At 36.3% G+C, this 17,394-nt stretch overlaps 1 long non-coding RNA gene across 1 annotated transcript; it reads left to right on the forward strand.

Annotated features, from left to right (window-relative positions):
- The first annotated feature begins 12,894 nt into the window (after nucleotides 1-12,894).
- LOC134742777 (uncharacterized) lies at nucleotides 12,895-14,608 on the forward strand. Its single transcript, XR_010127964.1, has 2 exons — nucleotides 12,895-12,960; nucleotides 13,765-14,608. It is a non-coding gene; the product is annotated as an uncharacterized LOC134742777 (long non-coding RNA).
- The last annotated feature ends 2,786 nt before the right edge of the window (nucleotides 14,609-17,394 follow it).

Consider the following 17,394-nt stretch of genomic DNA (forward strand, 5'->3'; position numbering starts at 1 on the left):
TATCGGGGTTTTATAAGGGTATTGCATAAGGCTTAACTCACCATACCCTTTGCCAGACGAAACCCTTTGTTTTGCTTTTAAAAACCCTTATATAAAGCTACCACACTTGAGTAATCGGTAGCCCAAATACCCTTACAAAACCCTTATCATCCGCTCACCAACACCTTGCATATTGCTTATAAGGGTTAGCCTTATAAAGGGCTTCCCTTTTAGCATATAAGCGTGCTAATTTAAGTCGTCTACCTTGTTCATAAAGCACACATTATTTCGAATCCGAGCGATCGTTGGCGGCGACGGCGGCGTTCTTTGACTAGGCACGTATTTTCTTTTCTTTTCATACACTACCTACTAATCCTGTCTCTTTCACGCAAAGGGAAACCTTTATAAAAAGCGCTTAAAGATAAGGGTAACCCTTATTAAGAGCTAGCCTTATTTTTGGTTAGCTTTTCGGTAAGGGTTAGTCAAAGGTAAGGGTATGAATGGGCTTGCAGTTCAAAAGGGAAAGTCTTTCAATGTGTTAGCCGTGTTTAAGTGTCGCCCATTGAAAGGGTTTTATCGCGGAAAGGGTTGTCCGGTCCCTGTATTTGGCTGCGGTTTTCTGTAAGGTGGAGGTACTTCCCCAGTTGGGCTCTGCTCTAGATCTGGAATGACATCCGCTGTCCTGTGCCCTACCACACAAAGCGAGATGTCATTCACAGTGCCCATACCTCTCTTTTGGACGTAGTTTAAGGACATATCCGGGTCCGGACGCAGTTTAAGGACATACCCGGGTCCAATTTTTTTTTATTTCCTTACTGTAAATTTGTAAGGTTTATGGCGGGCTACAAAAATCTACTCGACAAATCATATTGTCGCATTGCGTATGTCCTGTCCCTCACGGGCGCACGCGGTAGGCCACTTCTATAGCACGCTCCAGACTATGCGGCGCGAAGACGCGAACGCGAGTGTGGAGTCAATTTCGCTGATTAGCGAACTAGATTCCACACTTGCGTTCGCGGCTTCGCGCCGCGATTCGCGCACGAGTGTGGAGGGAGCTTAAAGGATCCGGTTTACATTCGCGTGCGAGCCACGAGCCGAGCCGCGAGCCGCGCGATATCACAACATAGTATAAAAAAAGCCGGCCAAGTGCGAGTCAGACTCGCGCATGAAGGGTTCCGTACAATTAAGCAAAAATATTTATTTCATTTAAGTAATTTTAAAGTGTAACCGAGTAAAATGGACCAAGCAAGCATTAAACACGAGAATAGGGAAATTAGCCTCCCAACACCTGGAGGCTTAAAATTTGAATAGTGCTCAAGGCAATGCCGGGAGGTTCAGATATTCTCGAAGTTAAAAATGATATACCATAATTGGCGCTCACGGCAGCTAGCGATGAAAATACTAGCTATGAAAAAAGACCGAGGACATTGTGCAAAAAATCATTTGATTCCGCTAGACACGTGGAAGGAACTAGAGCGCATCTATGGAGGTACCTACCTGCTTAAACAAGACATAAGTACTAGAGTACTACTACCTATGTCTGAAATTCTTCAGTTACAAGATGGATCCGAATTATGACATCATTACTCATATTTTAAACAATATCTGGAACAAACTGTGTACGGAGCTACAGAGCGTGGCGTGGCGTAGGTATTACCTTAAATTCTCCTAATGTGACAATTATTGCAAAGAAAATGGATATGTGTAGTCAGAAGCTGCAAGTGATGGATTCAACCTACGTGGTACCAACTTGGCACTTACACCTGCTCTTATTAGGTACTTTGTTTGTATTCCAAATTGAAAGCAATAAAAATACTTACTTTACTGTTTAATGTTTTTGGTAAATTAATTCCACTCCTTAAAACCTTTTCTACATAATATTAGGTCTACTTGGACGGTTTAAGAGTAATTTTTTTTTTGGATATCTTGTAATCAAAAATAAGTTATAAGAAATCAAACAAAAAATTGACTTGTAAACAGCATAAGTAGACCTAATATCACAGATTAATAAATTGCTTATATTATGTAGGACGAAAGTACACGTACGGATGCATATGTAGATGTGCACGCACACATACATAGTTAGTTTCGGGAGCAAATCAGAGATGGTGCTTTGAAATGAGTTTCCACAAAATGCTTCAAGAGGGCTCTCTTTACCTATTATCTATTATAATTACTTTACTCTTTGAACTACGCAACGGATTTTGATGAGGTTTTTTTTTAAATAGATAAGAGTGATCTAGAGTGATTCAAGAGGAAGGGTTATATGACTTACTTATATGTATAATACATCAGCATTGCCCCCGTGCCGTGCGAATATGATATTCCTTGTTTGAGGCGCACTATTGCGAAAAAGAAAAATAATTTTTACCCTTGCTAGATGGACCGGATGTACACAAGTGATTTGACTAGTGAATAAAAACCGGCCAAGTGCGAGTCGGACTCGCGCACGAAGGGTTCCGTACCGTTACGGAAAAAACAGCAAAAAATCACGTTTGTTGTATGGGAGCCCCATTTAAATATTTATATTATTCTGTTTTTAGTATTTGTTGTTATAGCGGCAACAGAAATACATCATCTGTGAAAATTTCAACTGTCTAGCTATCACGGTTCATGAGATACATCCTGGTGGCAGACAGACAGACGGACAGACGGACAGACGTACAGACGGACAGCGGAGTCTTAGTAATAGGGTCCCATTTTTACCCTTTGGGTACGGAACCCTAAAAATGAAGATGAAAAAAAGAAACGCAACGCACACGCGTTTATGACGCGTTTATTCTTCCCGTCAACGTCAAATTTATTTGATTTTTATTACCGTTTAAATTTGTAATATATATCTACTTACCTATATGTTTAATTTATATTACGTATAACTGTAAAGTTAATTTCCTTCGTTCTATTCTGCTATAAAGATAATTTTATTGTGGCCATTGTGGACAGTTTTAGTACATAGTAACCGTTTTTTACAATAGCGATACGAAAACCAAACAGCCATGACATGACCGAAGCCCGTCGCAGTGAATTTAATAAACCTAGACAACATAACTGAAGAAAATGGAGAGTAAGGTAAGTTGTAAGTAGGTACCTAATTAAGGTAGGTATATCTATGTTGTAATAGTTTAGTAATAGATTGTACGGACATTTCATTTCTCATTTTCTGAAAGAGGGTCATTGTTGTTCTAAGAGGTGTGCAGAAAATGATACGTCTCTGCACTAGAGCATTTACAGCAAGTACGATTATTTAAAAATTTTACGATAAACAATTGAAAGAGTTTAAATGAATTTCTTATAAAATTTCCATTTTGATATTTAGCTCCCCATTCCATAAATAACGATACTTTTGCCTAAATTGTTAATTGAAAGTAGATACCCTCAAGAAATACAATAAAAAATTATCCTGTCATGTTTTTAAAAAACACATGCATTTTACTTTCCTCGTATTCGAAATGAAAAGTAGAGTGTTTAACTCGGGTGAGACGCATCATTTCAGCCTCGGACTATGGAATCTTGAGCGTGGCGAGGGTTTCAAGGCACGAGGGTTAAACATGTTCTGCCACCGAATGAAACACAGCATTTTTCACCACGCCAACACCAGAAAAATACTAACAGTAAAATATCAAACAAAATCAAAGCAAATCAATTCTAAAGGAATTTTACAAAATATTTATCATCAAAATCATCATTATTTTAAAAGTCACTTCTACCAGCCAACATAAGAAAATAACTCAAAATTTGCATTTGATTATTTTGCCCCACATGTGGATAAAATGCAACTTTCTCATCAGTTTTTGAACAATTCAGAGAGCCTTTACCAGCTGGTGTGGTGAAAACGAAGTTACCGGACGAAATAACGAAGGCTTTTCCGTTTTTATTGTTTCCACCGAAAATATTGCCTTGCGGAATAAATACAGCTATGTTAAGCCAAAACGCCGTAAGTGATTAATAGCGCTTTAAGTTATACGACTATTTGGTTTAACAAACGCTGAATTGGCGGACTGTGGTTATTTATAGCTGCCAGACGCGCACTTAGTCCATTTTCTCATATGGGGCAAGAGGTAAGACTGCCCCCTTGCTGAGATAAGCTGCGCTATTATTTGATGGCGTATATATCCTTTATATGGGGCATTTTCTACGAAAAGGGACCTTATTGTCAATGGCGCTTACGCCGCACAACGTCGCGCGGCATTGTATTTATATCGGAGCATCGTGTATAATGGCGTAAGCGCCATCGAGAATAAGGTCCCTTTTTATAGAAAATACTACATATCTAATATGTAGTTATAATGTCCCTTAACGTTGTAAGAAGTACAATTTTTTTTATTAAATTCAGATTTGAATATGACTAACCAATCAAACTCAAATTCGACTAGCGCTGTGCGCCTTTATTAGTTTTACTAGCTTTTGCCCGCGACTTCGTCTGCGCGGACTTAGTAATAGCAGTTAAAGTAAGTATAGCGCCTGGAAAAAATCTCATAGCAATCATTATGCACACAAATTAGCAGGCACTTTGTTAATTATCTCAATTCCACCCCGCTTTTTACTTTCTTAAGGGATAATTTTCGGGATAAAAACTATCCTATGTCCTTCTCAGGGACTCAACCTATCTCTATGCCAAATTTCATCTAAATCCCGGTTCAGCGGTTTAAGCGTGAAGAGGGAACACACAGACAGAAAGACAGACAGACGAGTATCTCTAGTATGGATTACACATTTATTTATTTAATTAATCTTTATTGCACAAAAGAAAATACAATCGTACAAAAGGCGGACTTAATGCTATGAGGCATTCTCTACCAGTCAACCTTCGGGCAAAGCAGATAATTTGTAGGCGGTGCAACATAGTGATTACATATATACAAGTATAGTTAAATAATGGATAGGCATAGACATACATACATATATCTGTTTATATAATATTCATATAAATACATACAATATACATACATACAAATACATAAGATATCAGATGAAACTTTCAAAACAGAAACACTAAGAATTCATCGTTCTGCCAGCAAAGTACTCACGTAAGGATTTTTTAAATGCAACACACATTCAAATATACTCTGGCACAGCCACTTTCTCAGTAGAAAAAGGTGGCAAAAAAATTAATGTAGGCGCGAAATGTTGATTTCCCATAGGAAATTTTAATTTCGCGCCTTTTTCTACTGACAAGTTGTGTGTGTTTCAGTATACCTAGATATCAATAGTTCAGTAGCATCATTTAATTATTTTGTTTGATAAATAAAATCCGAAATTACGAAAACTACTTACATATTATGCCTGTGCCATTTCGTTTCCTTAACCGTACTTAGCCGAACGCCAATGTCAACTAAAAATAAAAAAGATTTTTTTTTTCACTTCATTGAGATAAACTACAGAATACTTAAGTACAAATAAATAAATTGGCGAGAGGTCGCACAGGATCGAGAAAAGTGGCGCTCTCTTGTGTCGGAGGCCAAGTCTCATTTTGGGTCGCTGAGCCAACGGTGTAAGTAAGTAAGTAGTAAGTACAAATAAATAAAAGTAATATTTATAAAAAATGGCGTAGATTGCTGTCAATGGACAGGGTGCCCCAAAGGCTGGTCGAGTATTGCCTCGCTGAATGGCGATAGGTAGTTATTCGCTGTGTTAAATAGTGGCCAACCCTGTTGAACATAGCCAATACCTATAGGTAAGGGGTAAGACAAAAAATCGTCCGTATGCCGAAGCATTACGGGCGACTTTTCATGTTACCCCGCATGAAAAACCCTTTCAATCTTACCCCAACGCACCTTATATGATTTTTAGATCCAACAAATAGCAGTTAACAGTTAAGGTTATTATTTTTAGCTACTAGTAGCGCATTATCTCCCTGCTCTGTGTCAAATGGCTGTGCCTATTGTCGGTGGCAAAATCTTTTGTACATGTTCGTATTGAACTGGTATTGAACATATATTATTTTTGTAGCCGACTGTGTTTTTGCCAGACACTCGAGGCTACAGGACAGACTCATAGTTCTTATGTAAAGTTTAGAGACCAAATCAGTGTCCAAACAAGACAAAACTTCGTAAATGCTGGGCTCGTGCGGATGAAATCGATGAGAAGGGTACAACATATATATAATATATCTATAAATATACGTCGAGAACGACCCCATTTGTTTCACCTAGTTATTAAAGCTACTGCCGTAAGCCGTAAAGCTTTTGCTAAAGTGAGCATATTAAGTTTCCTAACAAAATGGAAGAAGCGAGAAACGTCGCATTGCTGGAGCTAAGTCAAAGAATCATCATTATAGTAGCTTATTTCTGTATTATTATTTGAGAATATTGTTCAAGTCGCGTTTAGCCCATTTAAAATGCTCTACGATCTCTATATCATGTTTTCTGTACCGTATGAAATTTTTATTGTTTTAATTTTAAATAGGTATTATTTAATATTGTCTTCGGTTACCGCGATAGTTACTCATGAAATAAAACTATGAAAACGGATTATATCGCGTATATTGAATTTATAATACATCCCGACGTTTCGAACTCTTTACAGCGTTCGTGGTCAACGGGTGACTGAGTGTAAAGAGTTCGAAACGTCGGGATGTATTATAAATTCAATATACGCGATATAATCCGTTTTCATAGTTTTATTTCATAGGTATTATTTGTTAGCGTTTTGCTGAGTTCAACCGAACCACCCTTTTACCGTATCATTTAGGGTTTTTTATTTCCCGCTTTTTTCTTCATCAGTACCATTTTTGGTCATAATTGTTATATCTATTTATGAAGACATTACTCACACGTACACGAAATGAATACGTTACTTCTGATAAATCTCGTTTCTGCGCTTTAAAAGACTTGTAGCATTCCTGAAATAGGCCTATGGGGTCCGCGGACTACCGGTTGGGAACCACTGCTCTAAATGAAGTGATGTTACTACATGGCTTCGTTTTCCTTGCCGGCGGCCAATAAAGTTAAACCTCGTAGTAAAAAAGCAGTCAAGAGTCTGTCTTTCTACGATATATCTCTCTCAAAAGAAGATACCGTCTATAACAAGGCTAAAAAAATGAGTGTTAAATTCCGAGCTATGTTTAATTAATTATTGTTAGTACTATGCCTTATGGGAAACGGTCGAAGAGATAGTTCAGATCCGGAAACAGCTACCAAATTTTAATATGTTGTTGGGCATGGTACTGGGTCTCCAAAACTGCCGGGAGACAGCGGCGCCGACCATCTACTTCAGCGGAATGACGTCATCAAAATGACTCCCGCCTCGTTGCGAATATTGCATTTTGCACCCAAACTATGCATTGCACATACACGTGTGGGGTATTAAACGAAAGCCAATAAAATATTATATATTTCACTAATACACTATGTACCAAAATGTACAATAGTTTAAGAGAAAATTAAAAATAAATAAAAACGATGATTTTTTTTTATTATTTGGGTTTTTCAACCAAACCAAAAGTCGGACGTTAATGCAAGGTACTACAAAATTAAAGCTGATGTCTCAAGCCATACACATCAGTTTTTTTGATATCAATCAAAATAATCAAAATCAGACCAATAATGTGAAAATTATGCATCAAAATGTAGGTATTTGCTAGAACAAATGCATTAAAGTTAAAAAACTCGAAATTGGTCATTTTCAGGATAATTCGCATAAGCTTCTAGTATGTTATTAGCAATATAAAAAGGATCATAAAACTGCTGGGAGACAATCTCTATAGTGCCTTAGTGACAAATAATGGCGCCATACATGTGACCACTACCGAAATTAGCAAAATCTAAATTATAACTATACCATGAGTCATACATACACGTGTGCTATATCAAACGTAAGGTTATTAAATATATTATGATTCGTTAATACATTATTTATAAAAACAATGTATATTTTAGGAGCTACAAACAAAGAAAAACCACTTTTTTTGAGAAAAGTTCGTGTATATATATTTTATAGCTCAACTGAAAACGTTATAACAGTGTTGCTTCTAATATAACCAGTTATTCAACTATACGTCACAGCTTAAATTTTTAATTTCTGATAAAAACTGTGGAAGTTGTACCAAAAAAACGAAAGCGCGCCAACAATTCTACCTTAATGCGTTCATACAAAGATAGATATAACTCCGTAATAGATGGATACAGTCTAAGGAAAAAACGTGCACCGAAAATCAAGAAAATTTGATTCTCGTTCAGAGGGCGCTACTAGTTTTGGCCTACAGTCGTATAGATGGCGTTGACGGTTTCGTCTGTTATTTAACAATTTTAACGCATATCAGTGAAAGAACATGGGTCAAAATCATAAAAATAATTAATGCAAATAAAAAAAAACATTTATCTATATTTAAATACATTACATCACATCGTATTTTTATAAATCTTCATTTTTAGTTTTAAAGTGTGTCGACAGATGGCAGTGAATTTACTGGGGTTACAAAATTTACTATGACAGTACCGCTCTAGTATAAGTTACTCTATGGTTTATATTATGCAAAGAATAGTTCTAATTATGGGGTATTAAATGAAAGAACATTACATAAAATACATGAAAACGATATTTTGGAGTTAAATGCTGCAAATGGTGTTAAAAATATGAAAATTGGTACGATTGATCTTTAGGCCATTTGAATCAATTTAACCCGTAGCACAAAAAAAAACCGGCCAAGTGCGAGTCAGACTCGCGCACGAAGGGTTACGTGCCATTACGCAAAAAACGACAAAAAATCACGTTTCTTGTTGGGGAGACCCACTTAAATATTTATTTTATTCTGTTATTATTTTATTTTGTACAGTACTGTAACAGAAATACATCATCTGTGAAAATTGTCTATGTAAGAATTAACTGAAAAAACTCACCTTTACTTTGTAATAATGAAAAATTAAAAAAATAAACTAAATGTAAATATTTTCAAAATTGCTGCTCTTAGGGTTAGATATGAGGATATTAGGTATAATTTGAGGTATATTTTTCAAAAAAAAATTAAGAAGCCCGAACTTGGTATGTTTTGAAAATTTGTTTTATTCTAATAAAAAAAACCTACTTAAATATAATGATGTGATATATTTTTAGAATCGGATTAAAAAGCCCTTTCATTTAATACCACACACGATGGGTTTCTGAACAAAAAAAAAATCCCATACAAAAAAAGATGACGTCATAACTCATCTCCTTTTTTATTTTTTATTAGGGTTCCGTAACCAAAGAGTAAAAACGGGACCCTATTACTAAGACTAAGACTTCGCTGTCTGTCTGTCTGTCTGTCTGTCCGTCTGTCACCAGGCTGTATCTCATGAACCGTGATAGCTAGACAGTTGAAATTTTCACAGATATTATATTTCTGTTGCCGCTATAACAACAAATACTAAAAACAAAATAAAATAAATATTTAAGGGGGGGCTCCCATACAACAAACGTGATTTTTTTGCCGTTTTTTTAAATAATGGTACGGAACCCTTTATGCGCGAGTCCGACTTGTACTTGGCCGGTTTTTTGGTGCTACGGGTCATATTGATTCAAATGGTCTATAGATCAATCGTACCGATTTTCATTCTTTTAACACAATTTGCAGCGTTTTTTGGCATAGCACTATGATATAACTCGTTGTTTATGATTATGAGAAATCGGACAGAAAACCGCTTGTTTCTAATGCGTTTTGTTTTTACCTTTTACGTAACCACCAAACAGTATCTAAGCCTTAAGAAAGTTTTACGATTCAAATGACTTCGAAGAAGAAACAGGCCAATTCGAACATGCACCTGGGGGCCTACCCAAGATGCCAATCGTTTGCGCCGTAGCAAACGAAACGCTTATGTCTCTCTGTCGCACTTATAACGAAGTGATAGAGAGACATTACCGTTTCGTTCGCTACGGCGCAAACGATTGGCATCTTGGCTATGCCCTTTGACATCTAAACGATATTTGAATCATATTGGAATCATATCAGTTAGCTGTAATTCGCACGTTCATTTCATTCGGACTTGACCGTTACGTGAGTGACCCGGTTTTAAAATAATTTAATATGTTTGAGTCCCACGGGAGTTTTATAGTTAAGATTCCAATATTGTTTTGATGTCAGGTGCACGTTCGAATTGGCCTGAAAGTCTCTTAGCAAAGAAATGTAAAAATTATAGTTTTAAGTAAGTTGAAACTCCTAACATTAAAGTTTTGTTGTGAATGAAACTAATAATTTAAGCTACTTATAGTATGAATATGAAATAAGTTTTCTAGGGTAGGGCGGGGGAAAACGTGTAATTTCACGAATATAGCGTTATATATTATTCAACGGCTTCTTTAGTTACTTATTTATAACCCAATTTTCGTCTAGCCTTACGCCTAGTCGCTTGACCCTGCGAAGCTATTAGTGGTCGTGGATTCTAATCCTAGAAGAGCGTTCATTTCTTTACAATGCGCAGATATTTGTATTAAAGTGAATGATGTTTTCTTTAAGGGAAAAGTGTGGAGTGAACGAAGATGTAGTGACAAAAATTGAGAAAGGTATGTTGAGATGGTTTGGACACGTGGAAAGAATGAGTGAAGGAAGGCTAACAAAGAGAGTGTATAAGGGAGAGGTAGAAACGGGAGTTGGAAGGGGCAGACCTCGGCGGACTTTTTTTGATTAGATCGGGGAAATCCTGAAGAAAGGTCAGGTCAAGTCAAGAGCACCCTAAACCGGCGAGCGTGTATGAGGAATGTTATGAAAGTGAAGGAAGCGAAAGAGGTATGCCAGGATCGTAGCAAGTGGAAGTCCGTGATCTCTGCCTACCCCTCCGGGAAATAGGCGTGATTATATGTATGTATTTATGTATGTATGTTTTCCCCTCACTAGCTCGGAAAGCCGTCTATTATCCTTTAAAACAAGCGGGGAAAAACGCATTTTATCCACTAGTGGGGAAAGTAATTTGACCTTGGATGGAGCGTGTTTAAGTAGCTTGACAGATAACAAAACGTAAAACGCTCATGATAATGGTTCGTTCGATATTAATTATCATTAAATAAATGGTTTGAGAATCTAATAAAAAATACCAAATTTAGCTTTATTTAATAATTTTAAGTCATAAACCTTAAAATTCCATAAGAAACGTTAGATTTTTTGTAATGATGTTAAATATAATTCTGAACGCACAAGTTGAGTCGATGCAATTTCAAAACGCATCGTTGACATTTCATACGTCAGAACAGAAATGTCAACATTGTCAACAAAATTTTTACTGTTCTTCTCACCGACTCACGTAAAAATCAGAATTTCTAGTGTTTTCTGTTATAATATCGTAAAAAAATGAGTGATTCCAGTGATGAAGATGATCTAACGCCTGTGGATGTTGCACTTTCCTCGCTATAGTGAGGGGAAAAGTTTTGTGTTACACACGGGTGCAAATGTATTTTACTTCTCGTGTGTTGAAACACTTGCTACGCTCAGGATTCTATTTTAGAACCACTCGCTTCGCTCGTGGTTCAACTATAGAATCCTTTCGCTTGCTCGTGTTTCAATTCCACACTCGCGGGTAAAATACAACTTTGCACCCTTGTATAACAAATAACTATTTCTTTGTATTTATCAGTAAGTAGGTACCTATACATATTAAATCACATTTACAATCGGGTCTATCGCGAATTTATGTAAATGTGATTTAATATGATTTAAAACGCGAGAGTTCGCCAACAAACTGGTTACAGTTCGGCGATGCATAAATTTTGTTTGTAAGCATGTACCCTTTGTGTAAATAAATGAAAAAAAAAAGTTTTAAATGATATAGTACCTATACATATTTATTACAAAAAAATGTATGTTTCACTTCTCATGCTCGTATAGTTCGACTTTAAGTCGTGCGTAGACGACTTAAAATCGCTTTTTAAGCTCTAGTGCATAAACAATCATCTATTACGACCCTTATTGACTTAGCAATCTTCTTATTCTTTGTCCTCGCCTTTGTCCCGCTACACGGGGTCGGCTTTCTTAACCATGCCACGCCATTTGTTGCGGTCATATACGTCATTGCATTAACAGTCTACCTCGGTTCTTGTGATAAAATAAAACACGCTGACAGAATGACGGATGGACAGATTGGACAGCCAGTAGGGCAGCATAAGCTTAGTAATAGGGCCACCCCACACTAGCGTCTCTCGAGCGTATCCCTATGGCATGGCTGCTGCTGCTCCATAGCGTTGACTAGACGCCGACGCTCAAAAGACGATAGTGTGCGGTGGTACTAAAAATTTATGATGTTATGGACCCCTTGAGGACCGAGTCCGACTTAAAAATTGAGGAAACTTGTACTATATACGTTTTTTCACCACACCAGCTGGTAAAGGCTCTCTTGATTGTTCAAAAACTGATGATAAAGTTGCATTTTATTTTATCCACATGTGCGGCAAAGTAATCAGATGCAAATTTTAAGTTGTTTCCTTATGTTAGCTGGTAGAATTGACTTTCAAATGATGATTTTGAGTGATAAATATTGAATGACGTTCATTTGGATTTGATTTTGTTTGATATCTTTACAGCTCATATTTTCTTCGCGTTGGTGTGGTGAAAATTATTGGAATCTTTCGCTTGCTCGGGTATCAATATTAGCCCGAGCGGTTAAACAACAACTTTGCCCGCTTCTAAAACAAATAATTATTAATTATTACCATACAGAAATTAGTCTCAATTAATAATAAAGTTTTACAACTTTCCCCCGCTGGAAGTAAACGGAGGCAATCCTAGCTTAGAAACTTTTATATTAATTGCAGCTCTCCTAATATTTTGTTTACTTACTTATAGAAGTTATAGAGCATAGCTATACTGCGGAAAATTTTCCGCGAACTATTATGTTAGGAAATTACCTACAGATATGGTTATCTGATGCAAATATAGAAAATCCAGATAAAACCTCCAGTAACTCTAGCACACCTTTATATAAGAAAATAGCAACTATTTACAGAGCATAAAACTTCAAAGTGAAGGTAATAACGGGCGGTCGTATCGCTAGAGAACGATGTTTTCCAAAGTAACTTTATGTAAGTAATAATGTTTTAATGTTTATTTGGGCATAAACAGACATGTTTCTTATAACTAGTGTCATACATAACTAGCGACCCGCCCCGACTTCGCACGGGTAGTTCAACTAATTTACATAAAACCTTTACAAATTATACATATAAAGCTTCCTCTTGAATCACTCTATCTATTTAAGAAAACCGCATCAAAATCCGTTGCGTAGTTTTAAAGATCTAAGCATACATAGGGACAGACACACAGAATTACAGACAGCGGAAAGCGACTTTGTTTTATACTATGTATTGATTCATAAACCAAGACAGTTGCCACCACTTAAACTTTTGGACGCCAATGACCGATATATACGCACCGTAGGTTTAACGCCAAAGACCGATTAATCAGTCATATACCTCAGAGCAACATAGACCTACGTGCAGATGCATAAAGTTCAATTTCAGTTTTTACACCGGTGACGTGGCGTCGTGATGACTGCTCATTAAAGAAAAACAAAATACGGGATAACTAAACTTAAAAATTAACAACAACAGTCAAATTAGGGCAAGGGCTTAATTTTATTAATAAAGATAAAACTATTTTTATACATTAAATATGCAATTAAAGTGTAAAGTTACAGTGTATTTAATTCGTTTGTTCATTCATTTCTTCATAAAACTGCAATACCTACATTTACCTACTTACAATATTTTTTGTGTTTAACTTGATAACTAAAAATGTCCAGACTGTATTTTGAGCATTAATGTAGGTACTTCTTATATATGTTTGTACTTTTTTGCATGCTGCTGTTTAATGTATAATTTTGATAGGATATTATGCAGTGAATGGCAAGCGCAATGGGTGCAGATAATGAAGAATTCTTTTGGAAATGCGAATAACTACTTCTTTGGACATCATTCGGCGGTTCGTGGTCTCGGCCGCCATCATGCTTTGTACTGCTGCTCCAGCTATCCTCCAGTGCATCGTGAATGACTGAATATCGATGACTTACTGTTACGAAGTCTGTCTTGAAACGCGTTTATTATTCTTTAGCTGTTCCTTAGTCAACACCCGGCAATCCATTGTGTCTACAGTCCAGCTATCACTTTACTAACAACGTACAGTCGCCATCGGATATATCGAAGCGGCCAGGGTGCTCAAAAATTCTTGACAATAGAGGCGTGTTCAGTTCAGATATTTGTGAGAATCCTGGCCGCTCCGATATATCTGATGGCGACTGTACAACCGTCGTGCTTTACGAGCACAGTTTTGATATTCTTCCAACATGCTTCCAACCCTGATGCTGGCAAAATTGTCCCACTGCCCAGCTTATTATAGTACCAAAGATTACATTAATGACAAAACTGCCTGGGACTGAATGATATTTATGTTTGTTTTATTTCTTGTGCTGACATTTTATTCAATTTTTTGTATGTAATTTTGATACTGATTTTCTATTAATTTATTAATTGTTACCAATTGTCTGACATTTTATTCCCTTCTTGTATGTAAATTCTCTATTAATTTATTAATTGTAACCAATTGTATTTGTTCAAAATTTTATTTTATTCAGTGAATGTTTGTTATATTTTATTTTCTCTTGATTATGACTGTATGACTTGTCAAAAGTGCTTATTTTTAAGCCTACTTGAAATAAATAATTTTTGAGTTTGAGTTTGATGCCTTTTTTAAATGATGAAATAAAACTCAATAGTAGCGTGAACAACACTTGAAATCATCGTTATAGTCGTAATTCTACATTGTCTATCTAAAGGTTTGGGAATTGCTGAAGCTATTAGACAAAGTCATGTGGTGTTTTGGGTCGCAATCAACGATCGCGTGATAAAAACGCTGCGACTGTGTTTACAAACCTACTAGTGGGTATAGCTGTGTCGGGGTTTACGTAGCAGTGATACCTCCGATAGGTGTTTTCAGGCCTGGGTTAGCGCTGCGACGTTGCCAGTCGCTAGTCGCCAGTCGCGATTTGCCTTCCCATCCGCCTACACGCTCGGACGCCCGTTCGGTGCGTGCTACGAAAGCCTACGACGTCGTAGCAATCCCATACTCATACTCTTAAGTTAAATTCAAACTAGTGATTTTAGACAACTTTTAAACAGTGACTGAGTTTGTGAGTGTGAAGTTATAGTGTTAACCAAATTATCAAGTTAACTGTGGTGCGGTGTTTGTGTTAATAGCCTAAGTAAACGGCAAGATTAGGCACTTTGAAGTGAAACGTGTGACGATGAAAATGTTTTAGTTAAACAGGATTAAAACTAAGGAATTGCTTTTAGTGTTAGCTTAGGTGAGTCTATTTTAACATTTAACTACAGGTTAAGTAAACAGGTAGCTTCTAGGAAAAAAAAATTGAAAATATGTAATAAAAATTTTGAGCATTCGTTTACAATACAGCACAAATAAATTAAATATTTTATTGTGTAGCGAAAGAAAATACTATCAAAAACCTTTAAAAAAACCAAGCTTTAATAGTTAAAATCATCCTATTTGGAAAGTAAATTTGCAAAAAAATCTTTTTGAACAAATATTACACTTAATGCCATGTCCGCTTTAATGGCTACGTTTTATTTTTGTTAAAAGTTCGTCTACAAAAACGAGTAAGTAATAAGTTATTACTCGTTATTAATATGTTATTACTAATAACATACGCTGATGAATAGGTACTCAATGTAAAGAAAAACATACCTGGCTACATTTTATTATGCGGAAACAGTTTAGCACTGCCCTACTTGAGTTTAGCCTGGGGCTTGTAAAATGCTGCATGAAAAATTATAGACCAACCCTAACTACATTAGCGTTTAAATTACGAGGCGCCATAAGGCCGACCCTTAGGTGCCACAAAATACCTATAAAACACATTACCGGCACAGATTTGCGTAAATTATTCTAAGTTTGTCCACATTTCTCTGCACAGGTTTTTAATTAATCTTTATTTTCAAATATTTACTTTGTATCTATTAATACATTTATGGCAGCCATGGTATCCACTATACATGCTGTTTCCACTTCTAGTCTATTATTATTCCTACCTACACCAGCTACATGCATGCCATGTTTCATGCTTTCTTTCGTTTAAAATGAAGGAGTAATAAGGGAACATAGCAATAATATAAATCATAATTTATATTGGGTTGCACGTTCCGATTTTTATAATTACTGAGGATGTTTAATTTTTGGAAAAAAATAAAATGGTTATAAAAAAAATAATATTGTCTTCGGTTACCGCGATAGTTACTCATGAAATAAAACTAACTGAAAACGGATTATATCGCGTATATTGAATTTATAATACATCCCGACGTTTCGAACTCTTTACAGCGTTCGTGGTCAACGGGTGACTGAGGAAAAATTACAAAATGCAAAAATACCCACATACTAAAATAATGAACAATCATAGACTACAAACTTTAAGGCTGGTTGTACATGCAAAATCGGTTCATAAGGCTAGTTATACACTATAATTATTTTTCAAAGATATATATATATACGCGATAAAAAAAAAAAAAAAAAAAAAAAAAACTATGCCGGCTCCAACCCTACACCACGGACCCGAGAAGATTTAATTCCCTCCTAAATTGTAGGAGGGTATCCCAATATGGGACCGGCAACAAACTCGGCGGGACACATCTTTTCAAAACATCAGAATGTCCAGCATCATCCAACACTACGGTCTCACAGTCTATGTCTCGCTTGCTCCTTTATCAGGTGGACTACAGGATCCCAAGCTGGTGGTAGAGAAAAGCCATCTTCCCTATTAAAGTTTGGATATTTCTTAATCTCAATGGCCTCGCGCAGCATTCTGGGTATGTAACGCTTCTCCTTGGCAAGAACCAGAGGCTTATCAAACTTGATTGAGTGATTGGCTTTATCCATGACATGCTCACAGACAGCAGACCTAGGTCGACGGTGCTTGACATCAGCTATGTGTTCCTTCAAAAAAAATTAAATCTGAAAATAAAGTGGAAATGCTCCGTTTCGTCTGCCCGACATATGATAGGCCACACTCACAGTCCAGCCTGTACACTCCTGCAGTCTGTAGAGGGGTATTGCATTTTACAGGGTATTATTTTTTTTTTTTTTTTTTTTTTATCGCGTATATATATATATATCTTTGAAAAATAATTATAGTGTATAACTAGCCTTATGAACCGATTTTGCATGTACAACCAGCCTTAAAGTTTGTAGTCTATGATTGTTCATTATTTTAGTATGTGGGTATTTTTGCATTTTGTAATTTTTCCTCAGTCACCCGTTGACCACGAACGCTGTAAAGAGTTCGAAACGTCGGGATGTATTATAAATTCAATATACGCGATATAATCCGTTTTCATAGTTTTATTTTATAAAAAAAATACTTAATATAATTTATTTCTCCTAAACGTTAAGTAACTATTATTATGAGTACTAATACCACGCCAACTTTCTGAAATTCTCATAGATTAGGG

The sequence above is a fragment of the Cydia strobilella genome, chromosome 7 (assembly GCF_947568885.1).
Source record: "Cydia strobilella chromosome 7, ilCydStro3.1, whole genome shotgun sequence".
NCBI classification, from domain to species: domain Eukaryota; kingdom Metazoa; phylum Arthropoda; class Insecta; order Lepidoptera; family Tortricidae; genus Cydia; species Cydia strobilella.